The following is a 16,734-nucleotide window of genomic DNA, read 5'->3' on the forward strand; positions in this document are numbered from 1 at the left end:
CCCAGGTGTCCCCCTCCACATGAAAAATCTTAAACTATGTCCAGCCATCTACCAGATCCCTGCCCTCAATATATGCCTACTAAGCTAGCTATCCTCAGACCTTTACCTTTTCTATAGATTCATGGATTCCATTCCTTTACCATCTCCCTTTCTTCAAAATGTGTCACTGTCCCTCTAAACACGTATCACTCAAACGTAAGCAAGATGTGCTCTCGGGAATAGGGACTAGAATGAGAGCATTATTTGGCTGTAATACTGGGCTTTCTCTAATAACATAGTCTAAGACTACATGCCTTTTTGCAACTATGTGATATATTAGCTCAAATTGTGTTTGTACTAATCAGCCAACATTCCTGAGACTGTTGTCAATGATTTGCTGTTGCCTGGCTGTTGTTGGGCAGTTGGTTTTTACAATTTGTGGGACTTTATATCTAACCTTATGAAATCTCATCTTTAAAACTTTAGTCTATAATTCCAGCTTATTAGAATCTTTTGGACTCATGAGTCTATTTCCACTACACAACCTTTCTCAGCTTTATGTCCATCATGAATTAGAAAGGCATTTTTGTTGGTCTTTGACTACTTCATTTAAGTAGTCAGAGCCAGACAGAAAGCATCCGGTCCTGCATAGTACCTGTTCTCTCATGCAGCGCCAGGATGCAGTGCAATCACCTGTTCGCTTGTCTGCCTCTCTGATGGGACTCTGCTTGTTCTCGTAAGTGCTAGTCACTCAATGCATGTCTGTTGAATGGAAATGGGCTGACTCTCCCTTTCAAATACCAGCTTAGAGCTTAGTGGATAGGACCACTCACCAATCACTCAAGACACCTCCTGCCTCTTGCTAAAATCCCACCATTGATCTATGGTAAGTCATGGTCAAGAAAAAATGAAAAGCTGGACATTGACATGCTCTGCATAGCTAACAGTTAGTTCACTTTCTACCACATCGTCCTTTATCTTCCTAGTTCTCATCGTAGTACTTGGTATTTTTCAGTCTTTGCTATGTGCTTAGGATGTGTGCTAACATTTTATATATAGTACCTCATCCATCCTTGCAGCAAACCTGTAAGGGACACAGATTTCCGCTGATGGCTGATACCTCTCTTTCAAAACTGAATCCCAAGGAGTGGATGCCTTGGAGAAAGGCAGGAACAGCTCAAGACCTAGAAGAGATTGGGGAGATCTTACATATTCATTTTGAATGTTTTGCTTCTTTTATTTCAAAAAAAGCCTGCAAGATTACAAAAGGTAAATATTCACTAATTCAAATGTTGGATGTGTGTGTGTGTGTGTGTGTGTTATTGCTGTTTTTTATTTTTTTAAAAAGATTTTATTTGTTTATTTGACAGACAGAGATCACAAGTAGGCAGAGAGCAGGCAGAGAGGAGGAAGAAGGCTCCCCGCTGAGCAGAGAACCCGACGTGGGGCTCGATCCCAGGATCCTGGGATCATGACCTGAGCTGAAGGCAGAGGTTTTAACCTACTGGGCCACCCAGGCGCCCCTTATTGTTGTTTTTTAAAGCAGGCCCCATGTCCAGTGTGGAGCCCAGTGCCCAGTGCAGGGCTTGAACTCAAGACTCTCAGATCGAGATCTGAGCTGAGATTCAGTCTGAGACTTAACCCACTGAGCCATCCAGGCGTGTTTTTATGTTCCCTATACCTGCTGGCATTTTTTTTTTTTTAAAGAAAGATTATTTATTTATTTGAGAGAAAGAGAGAGAAGAGTGAGAGAGAATATGAGTGGAGTGTGCAGGCAGACGGAGAGGGAAAAGCAGACTCCCATCTGAGCAGGGAGCTCGATGTGGGGAATCATGACCTGAGCTGAAGGCAGACACTTAACCCACTGAGCCATCCAAGTGCTCCTGGCATTTTTTTCAAGTTACAAAACTAGTATTTCAAAAAACAAATCTATGGATGTGTGGACATTTTGATACATGGGAAACTGCTGAAGCCACCATGCTTTTTGAACAATGGAAGTCCCACCTAACAGAGGGACAGACAGGTGAAGAGGTATTTTAACTCCATCCTGGTGCGCACGAGGGAACAGACACAGCTTGCGTGACTCGTGACAACGAATTAGTCAAAGATCAACAAAATTGGCCTCAAATTTCACATTGTATCACAACACAGTTAACGTATGTCAGTAAAAAAGTCATTTAAAAATCACTTCAGAGTTTCTTCTAGAAGACCAGTTTGGCTCCCAACAGGCAGGGAGAGAATATCCAGATTCCCTTTGAGTCTGTTGATTCCTCTCCGAGGCTCCAGCAGTAAATTCTCCATAAAAAGCCAGGCCAAGCCATTAGGAAATGAGCTCATAAAAAATCTTATTGCTACAAATTTACTGACCATGTTGACAACCAGGAGGAAATAAAACAAATGAGTATTCCTAAGTTTTAAGGTCGGGAGGGATTTTTTTTTTTTCATATTCTTCGAACGTGTTCCAAATTTTCCAAGAAAAAAAGAAAAATTTATTTTAGTATATCCTCCTTTGTCTTCCAGCGTTTTAGTAGTCATCTAGAAGTTATATGCAGTGACACAGTGACACTCCTAAATGCTGTTAAAGTTGCACATACACTTGAGAATTTACTGTCCCCAGCCTTCTATCCACGAGTGCATCTAGGCTTATGGCTGTCTGTCCGTTGTGGAGCAGACCGTCGTGTCTTCTTTCTTGTTGCTTCTTTCTGTTTTTGTCACCCTTTCTCACCTCCCAACTTGCAATTTAATTTACAGTATTCTGGGAAATGAAATAACTCTGTTTTTTCAGACATGTTCATATAATAAATAGACTTTGAGTAAAGAGCTGAAGACCTTTGTGGTAGATTGTTCTGGATCTTTGGAATGGGTTTTGTGATGGCCATTTAAGGCTCTGAGGGGGAAAAATGTTTGCTTCTAGGTTGGAACTGATGAACCAGAGGATTGATATTTTTGGAAACTCATACATATCTGTCAAATAAGTCATTTCTATATTTGATAGAAAATCTACACACTTCACATTTTTACCTTTAGATGCTCCGTGAAGAAATTATCTGCTTGCTGCTGAAAGTAGTGCCTTAAAAATCAAAACCAAGTGGAAAGACATTAACTTTTTTTTTTCTATTTCTAGACTATTAGATGATGAAAGTCAGCTTTCTAATTTTTTTTTTTTTTTTTGAGAGAAAGAGCACACGAATATATGAGCTGTGGTGGGGGTGGGGGTCAGGGGGAACAGAGGGAGAGAGAGAATCCCAAGCAGGCTCCATGTTCAGCAAGGAACTGGATGCTGGATGCTGGGCTTAATTTCATGACTCTGAGACCATGACCTAAGCCAAAAATCAAGAGCTGGACGCCTGACCAACTGAACCACCCAGGCACCCCAGCCTTCTGATTTTCTAATTCAACAATTTTTATCTGAAGCAAACTCACTTAGCAATTTGTGTCCCATAATCAAGCCAATTTGGACTAGGACATTATAAATTGATTCTTGAAAAGTACTCTTTTAATATATCAATTATTGAATTAATGATAGTAAATATGTATAACCATGCCATTGTTGAGTGTTTAAGATGCAATTTGTATGATCGTTTCTATTTTCCCCTAAGAAGCCAATGGATGGGTCTCCTGTGTTTTGTTTGAAGCGGCAGATCATTAGAAAAGGCTGTCTTTTGGTTTTCAGATTTGATGAAATTATTTTGGTTCTGCCTCAAAGTGGCTGTCCTTCCTTTGCTGTCCTTCCCAACAGAAGGCAATGATACGCTGATTTCATTTTATAGGAACAAGAATAGTTTGCATTGAATCTCCAGTATTTCTTTCCCTACTGTGACTGTCACATCTGATGTATAAATGGTGCTTTATAGGTTCAAACGAGAAAGGATGGCATTTGAGTCCTACAGTAGTAGACACGGCCACTGTTACCCAAAGAAACCCAGCGGTTGTTTTCTGTCTCTTGATGGAGGAGGCTTTTGACCACTCAGAATAGCTGACAGTGTCTGTTCCTGAGAAGTCAGATTTTCTGTAATCAAAGGATCCTCCTGACCCCTGTTGGCTCTATAGTTTTTGTCTTTATTTGCTTCTTGTTGGTTATGATAAAAAATCTTTGTCATAAGGCTTCATTTTGTTAATGAGTAATTACAGATTAGAACCATTGAACCATACACATGATTTGTTATGTAGAAGGATGTCAGCAAGCTGTCAGATTCTCTCCTTTCTAACCTTGGCTTTGAAAAGGATAGATCTTCTCGTAAATGGCTGGCACATAATCCAATTTGCTTTTTATGATCAATCATAGAAATATGGCTTATAAAAAGGAAAATGGCATTTTAAATCATATCTATTTGTATGTAAGGCTTGGAGTTGTTTTAATCCTTCGGTATAATTCATCATCTCGAAGTGGGCCATTTATCTCAATGGCCGTGATCGATACCGTCTTCTATGACTTATATAGCACGATTCATATTAGAATTGACTCAGACTGCAGCTTTTTGTGATAGAGAGCTAATACCGAAGTAGTCTTTAGAAGAGCCTTTCCACATTCAGACTCTTTACAAGGGTTCTTATGGTGAGATAACCGTGCAATGTCATCATCTTAAGTTCTATAAATTTTTACCCAAGAATGCTGAAACCTTATCTCAGTAGAAGTTGTCTTCCTTATTGACTTTAATTCTTCTATTTTTTCCTATTTGTTTTTGTTTAAAAAATAGGTTTTGATAGTGCTAGCTGTCTTAAATTTTACTGAAAGTAGACCTATTAAAACAGTAAGTAAGACGGATTCACGCATTCAGTGAAAACTCATGTTGTATCGAGTGTGGACTTGGCCATGAAAACCAGGGTTTGGACATAACTTTTTTTTTTTAAGATTTTTTTTTTTAAGATTTTATTTATTTATTTGACAGACAGAGATCACAAGTAGGCAGAGAGGGAAGAGGAAGCAGGCTCCCCGCAGAGCAGAGAGTCTGATGTGGGGCTCGATCCCAGGACCCTGAGATCATGACCTGAGCCGAAGGCAGAGGCTTTTACCCACTGAGCCACCCAGGAGCCCCATGGAAATGATGTCTTAAAGACCTAAAGCCACCATCTATTAGCTTTGATTTTCATGCCCCGTGTTAGTCTTGATTAGTGGACATCTGCCTCTTTTAAGCTTTATTTTCTCTCCAGCTTCTCCCCCACACCATTTTCCCGTTACAGGTCACTGACAGAGTTCACACTAGCTCTGGTTTAGTTTCTGCCTCTAAGCTAGGAAATTCTGAGTTTTACTTCAGCATGGAAAAAAAAAATCATGCATGGGTGGAAACTGGCCTAGGTTCAATCACTTCATTTCCTTAGACCTTAATTAAGGGAATGGCAGAAGTGTTAATTTAATTACATTTAAACACCTAATTGAAAATCAGAAGTCTTGTAGCTTCTAGGGACACAAAAAGTTTGCGATAAAAGTTTCCGTTTCTCCATTTCCATTTTGTGAACTAGATCATTGATTCTTGGGAGGTCTCCTGTGTTTGATAGAGGCCTTTTTTGATTCAGTGGTTCATATGTTGAGGATAAAGAGTATAAACTTCTGGGATCTCTAGCCTAATTTTTATTTGTTCGCTTGTTTGTTTTTTCCCCCAGAAATTAATTATTTTATAACCCTAAAAGATAAAGAAGCAAGAGCATACAGAAACTAGGAAAGCAGATGATTCAAGAAACCAGTTCACAGAAGCGCAGGGCTTGGATAAATAAGCCTGGCCTGCCAAATGATGCAGGGGCGGCGGGGGCCTGCGGGGTGCGGGGAGGTACTGTTCTGCCCCTGCAGGCGTGCCTGGGACTCTCAGCCCTCTGACCTGGGGCTGGGGGTGGGGGCACATTGCAAGCCCAGGGCCCTAATTCCGCAGGTGCAGCCCACTGACCCTGATTTGCGCTGGGGCGGCTGCTGAGCCTGGCCGGCTTTGAAATGCCATCGTGAGACAAAAGAAGGGCTTATTTTGTCTCTCCTCTTTCCTGCTGCTAGCTTAATTGGGCCCTCACCAGTGGACATTTGGCAGGATGACAAGGCAGCCCTCAATGTGCACTGGTGGAAATAGTGTATGTTTGATTAAAAGCCGAAAATGGGCACTATCCGACCTCCAAGTCCAGAGATTTCCATAGGAGGACTGCTGAGGTTTTCTACTTTCTGGGGCTTGCCAGGGGCCACTTGAGGACTACAGGACCACTCAGGAATCTTCCTGGGATGAGAGCTCTCGTGTTGGTGGCCAGACACTCTCCTAAGGCCCTTATGTGTGTCAAGGCTATAATCCTTACAGTCACCCTATAAGGAAGGACTACAGTTAAGAGTTTCCCCACTTCCCACAAATGGGAGCACTCCACGACCAGGTGGACACTTGTCCAGGAGCCAGGAAGTGGGGCTGGAGCATGGACTAAGTTGCCTGCCCCCAGGCCCCGCGGCCTGCCCACCAGGCCCTCTGTCCCTCGGGGAAGATGCCCGTGCTCCCCCACGGTTTCCGCGGGTGCTTTGAGGTCAGGGACAGAAAGGCCTCAGTTCCTCCCTGCCATCATGGCCACCAGGACCAGTATAGTTTTTGCTTTTCAATTTTAAATGAGCTATTTGCTTTCCTAGATGTATCTGGAGAGCTCTAGAAAAGTCTTCCTGTTCTTAAATATATTTTGGTGGGGGGGGGGTCTTAAAAATAGAAAGGAAGTAAGAAGGGAAGAAGGGAGGGAGGGGGAAAGGCTCAGCCGACTGGAAACAGGGGTGGCGTTTGGAGGGTGGGGGGAAGCACAAACTCAAAGTTTGTCTCCACGGCTCACACTGCCCTGTGGCGCCAGCCTCCACCTGACCACTCAGCCACGTTCCTAGCTTTCTCCCCATGGTCCCCTGCTGAGGCCCCATCCCCCAAATCCCACCTGGCGGGCATCCAAGAGGGGAGGGGGAGGGGTAGAGAGGAGCATAAGGCCCATCACCCATGCCTCACTGTCTCCCTTGGTTTTCCAGTATTCCCATCACCTGGGCAACGAGTTTCTTATCTTAAGTCCCCTTGATGGAAATACCCAGAATGGTATCAGTTTGCCTGGCCGGGCCTGTCTAATACACCCTGTCATAACCGCTCTTACACCTCAGCAACATGGCTGCCATCCATCCCTTCCAACGGCAGAGGGTGGGCTTGGGAAGAGGATTTCAATTCCATATTTGGTCCAAAAACAGACGGAAACAGACTATTTAGTCAGCCCAGCACTCCTGGTTTGTGACCAGAAATTCAATTTGGAATTCAGAGTGCCAAGGAGTGAGGAGGCTGTATAATGCCATCTTACCACCACCCCCAAACACGTGCTCCCACTCTGCCCCTGCCTATGTGGGTTTTGGTCTAAATCTGAGCGACTTAAGCTCTTTCTTTTTTTTTCCAAGATTGACCACCGACAATGCAGGAAAGACGTTGGTGTCCTCAGGGGTAGCATCAGAGGGCAAGGATTCTCTGTAGGGTGAGTCCCCGTGGCCAGCACTTACCAGACACCTGCCTGGTCCGGGCCAGAGGACATGGGGCTGAGTCAGACTTGGCCCTGCTCTCCAGGAGCTGTCAGTCAAGCAGGACTTGACCCGAGGAAGAGGATGGAAGGGACACTTCGGATGCTCAAAAGAGAAAGCGGGGCCCAGCCATGGTCTTCCCTCGTGAAGTGTAACAGGAGACTCTGAGGAAATTTCCTCATCAAAGCAACAGGAAGTTGGGAGGATAAAGCTAGGAGAGAACGGAAGGGTGTTCTGGGTCTGAACAGGGAGGGCAACCATGGTGGGGGAGTACGTGGGACCCCATGGAGGGGGGGGAGCAGGCCACCTGAGTGAAGGTGGGACACCCTGATGCTAGATTCCTGGGCCTGTTCTCTTTCACACACTCTCTGTACACACGCTAGTCTAGCGTGCTCTGTTCCTCTGTCTGTCTCTGTCTCTCTGCCCCCCTCTCAGTATCGAGTTCTGGCACAGCTGGTCGTTGGGAACGAGGAGACACTCACTACCTTGGTGATTCTCACCCCCTCGCCCCCACTCCTCTCTGCACCCCCCACCCGCCAGTTCTTCCCCCTCTCCCCCTTCTCCAATCGCCCTTTCTTAACCTCACTGTGGGGGTTTCCTTTTCCCTCCCTGTGGTGGCCCTGCTGTTTGCTTGCTTGCTAAGTGATTGATACATTCCAGGCTGGATCCAAGACTGTGTGGGATGGAAATCAACTAGAAAGAAAGGCCAGAATAAACACAAACTTAATGACCTCCAACTAACAGCTTCCAAGGCTGTGCTCCCATGAGCTGTCCTCACCAAGGACATGCAGGGACCTGGGGAGAAGGTCTCTTTGCATTTCCTCTTGACCATGTGAAGGTCAATGCGATCTCAGGGCTTGACCTAGGAGCTTCCGCTGGACCAGCATTCCCTCTGCCTTTGAAGTGGCCCGCTCTTCCCTCCCCCACCTCCTCTGCGGGGGGTCCTCCTGCCACTGCAGCAGCCCCATTTCCTAGCAGCTCTGTTCCTGCACACTTGGCCTCGGAGCCTCAGTTTTTGAAGACTTTGGGAAGCTATGACTCCCACCTGCACTGGGAGGGTGTGTCTGGCCCACACCAGCTCAGGCACTGTGGGAAGTTCCATGGGTTTATCAGTGTGAACTCATTCCGACTTTCTTCCTGTCTTCCTGGGACCCATAGCTCAGGGGATTGTATTAACATTCACTGCTTCCTCTTAGTCAGGCTTTATGGAGTCACCAGCCTGGGTTCAAATCCCCGCTGTGTCACTAATATCATTTTGTAATTCTGGGAAGCCTCCCCTCTGGGTCCCCATTTCTTCAACAATTCGATAAATATTCATGTAGCAGCCTCTGTTCTAGGCACTGAGAATATAGAGGCAGACATGTTTGATAAGATGACTTAGAATTTAGTCTCGCCATGGAGATCATCAATAAGTGAGATTAAAATACTGGCAGTGGGTGGGGGGACCCTTAGGAGAACAATTTATAATATCTAGTTGAAATATGAATGCCCTTTGACCCACTAATCCTATGCCTAGGTATCTACCTTAGGGAAAATCTCAAACATTTGCCCAACCAGAAAGAATGAACATGAAAGAATTTAAATGCCAATGCACAGGGTAATGAATAATGTGTGATGTATCCACAGTCGTGTATAGCGTGAAAATGAACAATGTGGCGATCTCACAAACAACACTGGTTTGAAGAAGTAGTTGCAGGAAAACATGTAAAATATGCCATCTATGCATCTATGCAACGTTAAGTGGTAATAGTATATTTTTAAATTTATGAAAATGAATAACTCCAAATTCAGGTTGGTGCTTTTCTTCCAAATGAGGGAAACTGCTGGCTTCGTGGGTGTCAGCAGAAGACATGAGACACCAGGGTCAGACCACAGATTTTATTATTCATGGCGGCAGGCAATGTGAGCTCTGTGTTTACACTGGATCTCCCTGCTCCTTTCCCAAGGGCTCTGTTCAGAGGTGAAGTCCGCAAGTCATGCTGATGGATTTGGATGTAGGGTATACGAGAATAGTGGGAATTTAGGATGATTTCTAGATTTGGGGCTCCACCCAAAGGAGATAAACTGAGGGTCCAAGCAAGCAGGGATAAGGTTGTGTAAGTGCTACTTGGAGTGTGTAAACGTTGAGATGCTTAGTAGACAACCTAAGGAGAGGTACATGGAAACCAGCTGGGGAAAAGCATTTAGGGTATAGGTCACGGCTGGAGGTGTAGACTGAGAGGCTTCAGCAGATGGCAAGGACTTATAGCCCTGAGATAGATGAGCCTGTGAGAGAATGTTCTCCATGTTTACCTGACTCACCTGGTCAGCAGAATCATCTGGAGAGCTTGTTAAAAACACAAGTTCCCAGGTCCTGTTCAGATCTCATATTCTGAAATTGTATGATATATAGTTTCTATCATATATAAATTATATATATTGCATATATTCTGTTTCACCAATATCTACTGAGTGTCTATTATGTTGCAAGCACTGTGCTGGTTGAGATGGGTAAAACTGTAACAGCATTGCATGGTCATGGGGAAAGACCTGGAGAACAACCGAGATTTCATTGAACTGATGAGACTGCATCCAAACTTGTCATTATGAGAGAACAATAACCCCGCTTTATTTAAGCCACTCTAGTTGGGGCTTTGGCCCCAAACACCAAGTTAACATACACCTTTTATTATTATATTTATAGATCTAGCAAGTGTAAATAAAACAAAACTAATCACTTTTGAAAGAGAGGCTTTGATTGATGTTTGATTCATTCAAGTTGAATAAACCAAACTCCCTTAAGCTATCAGTCTCATTTACAAGGAACATTTTGTTAAAATCTCTTAAACATTTTAAATTCCTTGGATAGTCTTATCATACTTGATTATCTGTTTTAGCACTTCAAATCATTGACCTGGTAAGTTGACTACCAATTAAGTCAAATGTTCTCATATATTTAAGCATCTTTTCTTAATGTAATAATCTTATATATATGGCAAATTTGTTCTTTTAATGTATAGATAATTTTTAGAACATTTTTATTAAAGTATAATTAACATACAGTGTTATGTTAGTTTCAGGTGTACAGTAGAGTGATTCAACAGTTCTATACATTTCTCAGTGCTCACCAGGGTAAATGTCCTCTTAATCTCTATCTATTTCACCTGTCCCACCCAATTCCCCTCTGACAACAACCAGTTTGTTCTCTATAGCTAGGAGTCTGGGTTTTTGTCTTTTTTTTCCCCCCTTAAGATTTATTTATTTATTTGAAAGGGAGAGGGAGAAAGTACAAGTGGGAGAGGCAGAGAGAGATGGAGAGAGAATCTCAAGCAGACTCCATTCTGAGCTTAGAGCCTAACATGGGTTCAAGTTCATGATCATGAGCTCATGATCTGAGCCAAAACCAAGAGTCAATGCTTAACTGACTGAGCTACCAGGCACTTCAAGAGTCTGGGGTTTTTTTTTTGTTTGTTTGTTTTGGTTTTTTTTTTTTTTTTTTTGGTCTTTTTTCTTTGCTTATCTGTTTTTGTTTCTTAAATTCCACATATGAGTGAAATCATACAGACTTTGTCTTTCTCTGGATGATTTTTTTTTCACTCAGCATTATACCCTATAGGTCTATCCCTGTTGTTGCAAATGGTAAGATCATTCTTTTTTTATGACTGAGTAATATTCCATTGTGTTTATACACCACATCATCTTTATCCATTCATCTGTTGATGGACACTTAGCTTGCTTCTGTATCTTGGCTATTGTAAATAATGTTGCAATAAACAAAGAGGTGCGTATATCCTTTTGAATTATCTTTTTGAATCTTTTTGAATTTGAAAAACACTTTTTGAATTAGTGTTTTTGTTTGTTTTCTTTGAGTAAATACCCACTTGGGGAATTACTAGATCATATGGTAATTCTATTTTTAATTTTTGAGGGAATTCTGCTATTGTTTTATAGCAAATCTGTGCTGGGGCACCTTGGGTGGCTCAGTTGATTAAGCATCCAACTCTTGATTTTGTCTCAGGTTATGATAGCAGGGTCATGAGATCAAGCCCCACATTGGGCTCCAAGCTCAGCAAAGTGTCTGCTTGAGATTCTCTCCCTCCCACCGCCCCTCCCCCTACTTGAACTCTCTCTCTCAAAATAAATAAATAAAATCTTAAAAAAATTATTTATAGTGAACCTGTGCTAATATTGCTAATGAGCAGTCAAATTTTCTTATACCTTTCAATTTAAAAGCACAAGCCTTAAATCAATTTCACATCATAAATTGGCATGGTGAATTCTGCAAACATTTAAATCACTTAAATAAGAAACATATACAAAATTATTTCTGAACTTAACATGAAAGTATCACTGTTTTGGGTTAGATTTATTTCATCATTTCCATATTTAATTCTAAACAGTCCCAGATGTGAAAAGTCACTTATTCAAGAAGAGAACAGAATTTCTACCTCAAGGGAGTCAAAGTTCCTGGGTCAAAACCTCATGACAACAGCACGGCGGATGTCTCAGAGAAGCTAAGTTATGTAGGAGCCAGAGTCAGAAGGAAAATGAGCATCTTGACCCTTTCTGTGGTCCCCATGACAACAAGGGATGCCCTTTAGAGGGGTTAGAATTTAGAACCTTCATTCCAGTTACCTCGTAATTATTCTTTATTTTTAATCATTAGAGAAGAAGGAAGTTGGCAACTCTACCCTACTCGAGTTAGTGAACTTCCTATATCACTTCATTGGCTTCTCGGTTTATGCAGACATTGCTGGCATATTTTCATGTTGCTCTAAGGACATTTGAATGCTGTTGAGTTTAATCCTGAACCCTGGCTCTGTGCCATGACTTTAAAGTAATGATAATAACACAAACCATTCCCTTTCCTTGTGACTTTTTAGGAATTCCCGAAATGAGATTACAGCCTCTCACATCACATGGGATCACTGCTTCGAGTTCTGTTCTCCCTGAAGTCTGTCGCTGAACATTCTCTAAATTAGCTGAGACCACCCAAAGGGGACGTGTATCTGGTCTCAATCACAGATGTATTGGCCCATTCTCTCCTCTCCAGTGCAGGGAGTCTGCTCACCACCTCTGCCTCTCATTGTTCACTGAACTCTCTGTAGAAGTTAGATAAGTACCTCCTTTTTGAAAGTCCAGTCTTTTTCGTGTGTGAAACTGTGGGCACCACAACAGCAGAGGGGGATCGACAGTTGTTTTAGACATTTATTGTTTATAGATATGTGTGGATGGAAATATTACAACTGCTACCCTTTCACCGAATTACAACACTCCGCTGATACATGACATTTCTCATAACTCTCAGGCAAAACCTTTGTTGATAACTAGGATTTACTTCAAGTTATAAATATTCCTAAAAGATACTTACAAAAATGTTTAAAAAGATTGTATCAGTGTGAATTCACTTTTGGAAAACTGAAATATTTATAGAAGTTCATTGGTTAATCATCTTCCTCAGGTGAATAACCCCCCCCCCCCCCCAATTTGTACATGTAGCTTTGAGTGTACTTTTTTTGGGTCTGAACACATACAATCATCTATTTTTCCCCCAATTTCACTGGCCAGAGAAGTCCCTTTTCCTTTCATAGGGATGAGCAAATAAGAAGTGAAAATAAGGACTTTCCCTCCATGCTTCTGAGTTAGAAGTTTCCATTCTGTTGGCAGAGGCAGGCACATTTAGGAAAAGAGAATTTTAGTTCCTTTCTCTACATATTTGTATTGATTTTCTTGGCCCAAATTTAAAAGTTGCACATGGCAAATGTCAACTTTCTCAATACATACCTTTCAGGAGAGAATCTTCTAGCTTTTAGTCAATTTTTTCAACTTCCCATTCCCACGATTTTTTTGTTACATCCACTTTTATTCCTTAAGTTCAAAGTTCCCTGTTCTTGGGGAAGAGACTGCTAATGTCTGTCCACCTCTGGATCTCCTCCCCAACCAGGCACAGAAGGACGACACTGCCCGGCCCTCTGGTGAGACCATGTGACTAGTCCTGGCCAATGGGCTGTGAGAGTGAGGAAGTCACTCCTGGGCCAAGGTATATGATTGTTGCTGCAATCATCTTTCTGGATAAGGAGACAACATGCTGTGGGGGGTGTGGCCACAGGAGAGCTGAGTCACCTTATGGAGAATGATGGTCTTGGCAAGTTCCCAGGGCCTGCAGGGGACTTTGCTTGCCCCAGAAATACAATTTTATCATGTTTAGTCAATGAAGAGTTGGAGTTATTAATTGCCACAGCTCCGTGGTTCTCAAAGTGTGGCACCCAAGTGACAGCATCATCACCTAGGAACCTGTTAGTCTCAGGCACCACCCAGCCCTACTAAATCAGACACCTTGGAGGTAGGACCCAGCCATCTGCGCCCAGTGGGGTGGTGATGCAGGCTGACATTCGAGGACCACTGCTCTGGCCCATCCTGGCTCAGATTTCCAAATTTCCTCCTGGCAAAGTGGGAGTCTTCAAGTGAGTCCTATCAATGAGACACAAGTCATTTTCTAAAGTTTCTTCGTTAATTATTCATTTTTCACAGTGGTGAAATAATCCAATGATTTCCCCCTGTTGCAGGGTCTCAGAACTACAAGGGGATCTATAAGCCTGCCAGGTCACTCTTTCTGCTTTGAACATAGTGGTTACAGGACTGCGTTTAATGAACACATAGAAGAAAGAAGAAAAAAGCTTGAGGCTGCAGAGAGAAGAAAGAGAATTATCTTTATTTTTCCAGGCACAGCCACTGGCTGGGGGCTGTGCTGACCTGCCTAGATTAGGAAGCAACAGCCAAATTTAGTATGTGGTGTGCTTGGGGTGAGATATAACTGGTTTTCCTGGAAGGTATCCTATCCCAGGAGCAGACAGAATGAAATGTATTTTTACATTTTTTTCCCCAAGCTCCCCTCTCTTCCTTTAGTATCCAATGGGCTCCCTGTAAGCAACTTAAACTTTTGACCTTATTTCTCTTGTGATTCCCATCTTCTCACCTTAAACGCATCTCCCTGGGGACACTCCAAGATAATCCAATGAAATAAACGTGATCTCTGGTGCCTTCAGTAAATGTCTAAGCTTAACAATGGATTTAGGGGGCATGTTTAGACCAATTGTTACAATTACTCAAAGAAGTGCTTATTTATAGGTAGCATTTCCATTGAGATTTAATTCTAAGTGGTTTTATTCCTTTATCTTTTCACTTTGAAAAATTCCAAGCACACAGAAAAATTAAAATAAAAGTATAATGAGGGAGTGACATCAGCAAAGTAGCCAAATAAGGGGTCTCTCGTTGTCTATGTCCCTCACAAAAACAATATGGCGCCCATCCACGGACACTGGTACCTTGACAGGAGCTGTGGGGGGCCACACTTTGAGTAGAAGGATATAAAAGTGACTTTTCCAGCTTCTTTCCCTTCATGACAGTGACTTGGGAAGTGCCCAGGCCTATTTCTTGTAGAATGATCCTCATTCTTGCTTTTTCTGATTGTTTCATCGTATCAGTTAACTAGTTTCTCTAGCCTCTGTATTTATAGGCATACCCTCATTTTATTGCACTTTACTTTTATGTTTTGCTGATACTTTTTTTTTTAATGGAAGGTTTGTGGCAACCCTATGTCAAGAAAGTCTATCAGTTGCCATTTTTTCCAACATTTGCTCACATCATGTCTCTGTGTTACATTTTAATTGTTCTCAGTATTTCAAACATTTTCATTATTATTGTATTTGTTATACTGATTGATGATCAGTGATTGTGACTCCCTGGAAGCTCAGGTGATGGTTAGCCTGTGTTAGCAAGAAACTACTTTTAGATTAAGGTATGTACATTGTTTTTTAGACATAATAGTATTGCATGCCTAATAGACTACAGTGTAGTATAAACAACATTTATGTGCACTGGGAACCCAAAACTTCAATGATTTGCCTTCTTGCAATATTAGCCATCTGGCAATGGTCTGGAACCGGACCCACCCTATGCCTGAAGTATCCTGTACTGTCAATTGGAAGGTAGACGTACTGACTTAGTTAATTTCCCTTTGGATGTTTTGGTCTAAAATGTGATACAGAATCCTTCATGTTGTATCCCGATGGGAGACACATTATGTCAGTTATACTTCTGTTTAGTGGTGTGTAATCTTTGAGACGACTCACAAATGGGTCAAAGTAACAACCTCATCTTCCCATTGTAATTTTTAAGTAAAGAAGTGAAAAATACATGCAAACCGACAGCCTCACTTAACCACACAGAGAAAGAAAGCTCCCAGTGGTGAGACCGTCTGGGCCAACTTCAAATGGTCCCGCGTCTGCCACCTGGGCCGCAGTGGGCTTTTCCTCCAAAGAGGGGGTGATCTCTGGCCCACCCTTCTTACCTTCACTCCCCTGGATCCCAAAGTAGGGTTGCCTTACGATGACAGCGGTGACCACCACCACAATAAAGACACCAGCAGGTAGGAATGCTGAGTAGCAGGCATTGTGCCAAACTCTGCAAGGTAAGTCTGATGACTGCCATTTTACAAATATGAGAAGAGCCTCTATTAAGCAATGAACTCCAGGTCACCAGAGAAATAAGAATTTTTTTCTTCAGCTCTCTGGTAGGGCAGCGGTATAAACCCAGGCTGTGTGACTCCTAGGCTCCTGTGCTTAACTATTATACCCATGGCCACCCTTGCTTCCTGGGCATGGCCATGAAGGTGATTGTGTCATACAAGGGTGCACCACTTCCTGCTTCCGGGAACGTTCCTGAGAGTCTAGGCACTTGGTATCTGGGGGGCAGACTCCAGGCCACACTGAGATTTGACTCTTTGTTCTGACATTGATTATTCTCATGGGAGCTTACTTCATGCCCCCTCTTCCCTCCCTGAAAATAGTCTCTTTATGATTCATTAAATAGACCCCTTCAGAAGTTTCCAGAAGCAATCAGTACAGCTAATGTCAAGCCTAAATCCTTAAAAAAGCCCAAGTTCAAAAGAAATAGCAGATATGTTGCTTCTACAGTTTAAAATTACATAGTGCATTAAAGGTAAGATTCTTAAAAGATGTCATTTTATTTTATTTTATTTTATTTTTTTTGCCAAACAGGCATAGCACCTAGCCTTAATCATTGTGAGACCACTACTACCACTAACACCAGGCGCCAGCAATACCAGCCAGCCCTCAGTGCTACGTACCACGTTAGGAACTACATGGGACTCATCAGACACAAGGTTTTAAGTGTAACTTTCACTTTCATTTTATAAAGGAAGAAAATGAGGTTTGGAGAGGTCTCTGTTTCTCATGGCCATCTAGCTGGTGAGTACCAGATGAGAA

General features: G+C 42.5%; 2 long non-coding RNA genes across 2 annotated transcripts; one reads left to right on the forward strand and one right to left on the reverse strand.

The window, feature by feature from the left end:
- Positions 1-1,069: 1,069 nt before the first annotated feature.
- Positions 1,070-12,004, reverse strand: LOC116588063. The gene is made up of 3 exons (XR_004284767.1): positions 11,896-12,004; positions 7,451-7,679; positions 1,070-1,163 (listed from the first exon to the last, which is right to left on the reverse strand). It is a non-coding gene; the product is annotated as an uncharacterized LOC116588063 (long non-coding RNA).
- Positions 12,005-12,124: 120 nt separating this feature from the next.
- LOC116588064 lies at positions 12,125-14,118 on the forward strand. Its single transcript, XR_004284768.1, has 3 exons — positions 12,125-12,147; positions 13,392-13,487; positions 14,014-14,118. It is a non-coding gene; the product is annotated as an uncharacterized LOC116588064 (long non-coding RNA).
- Positions 14,119-16,734: the final 2,616 nt, after the last annotated feature.

This window comes from Mustela erminea, chromosome 4 (assembly GCF_009829155.1).
Source record: "Mustela erminea isolate mMusErm1 chromosome 4, mMusErm1.Pri, whole genome shotgun sequence".
NCBI classification, from domain to species: domain Eukaryota; kingdom Metazoa; phylum Chordata; class Mammalia; order Carnivora; family Mustelidae; genus Mustela; species Mustela erminea.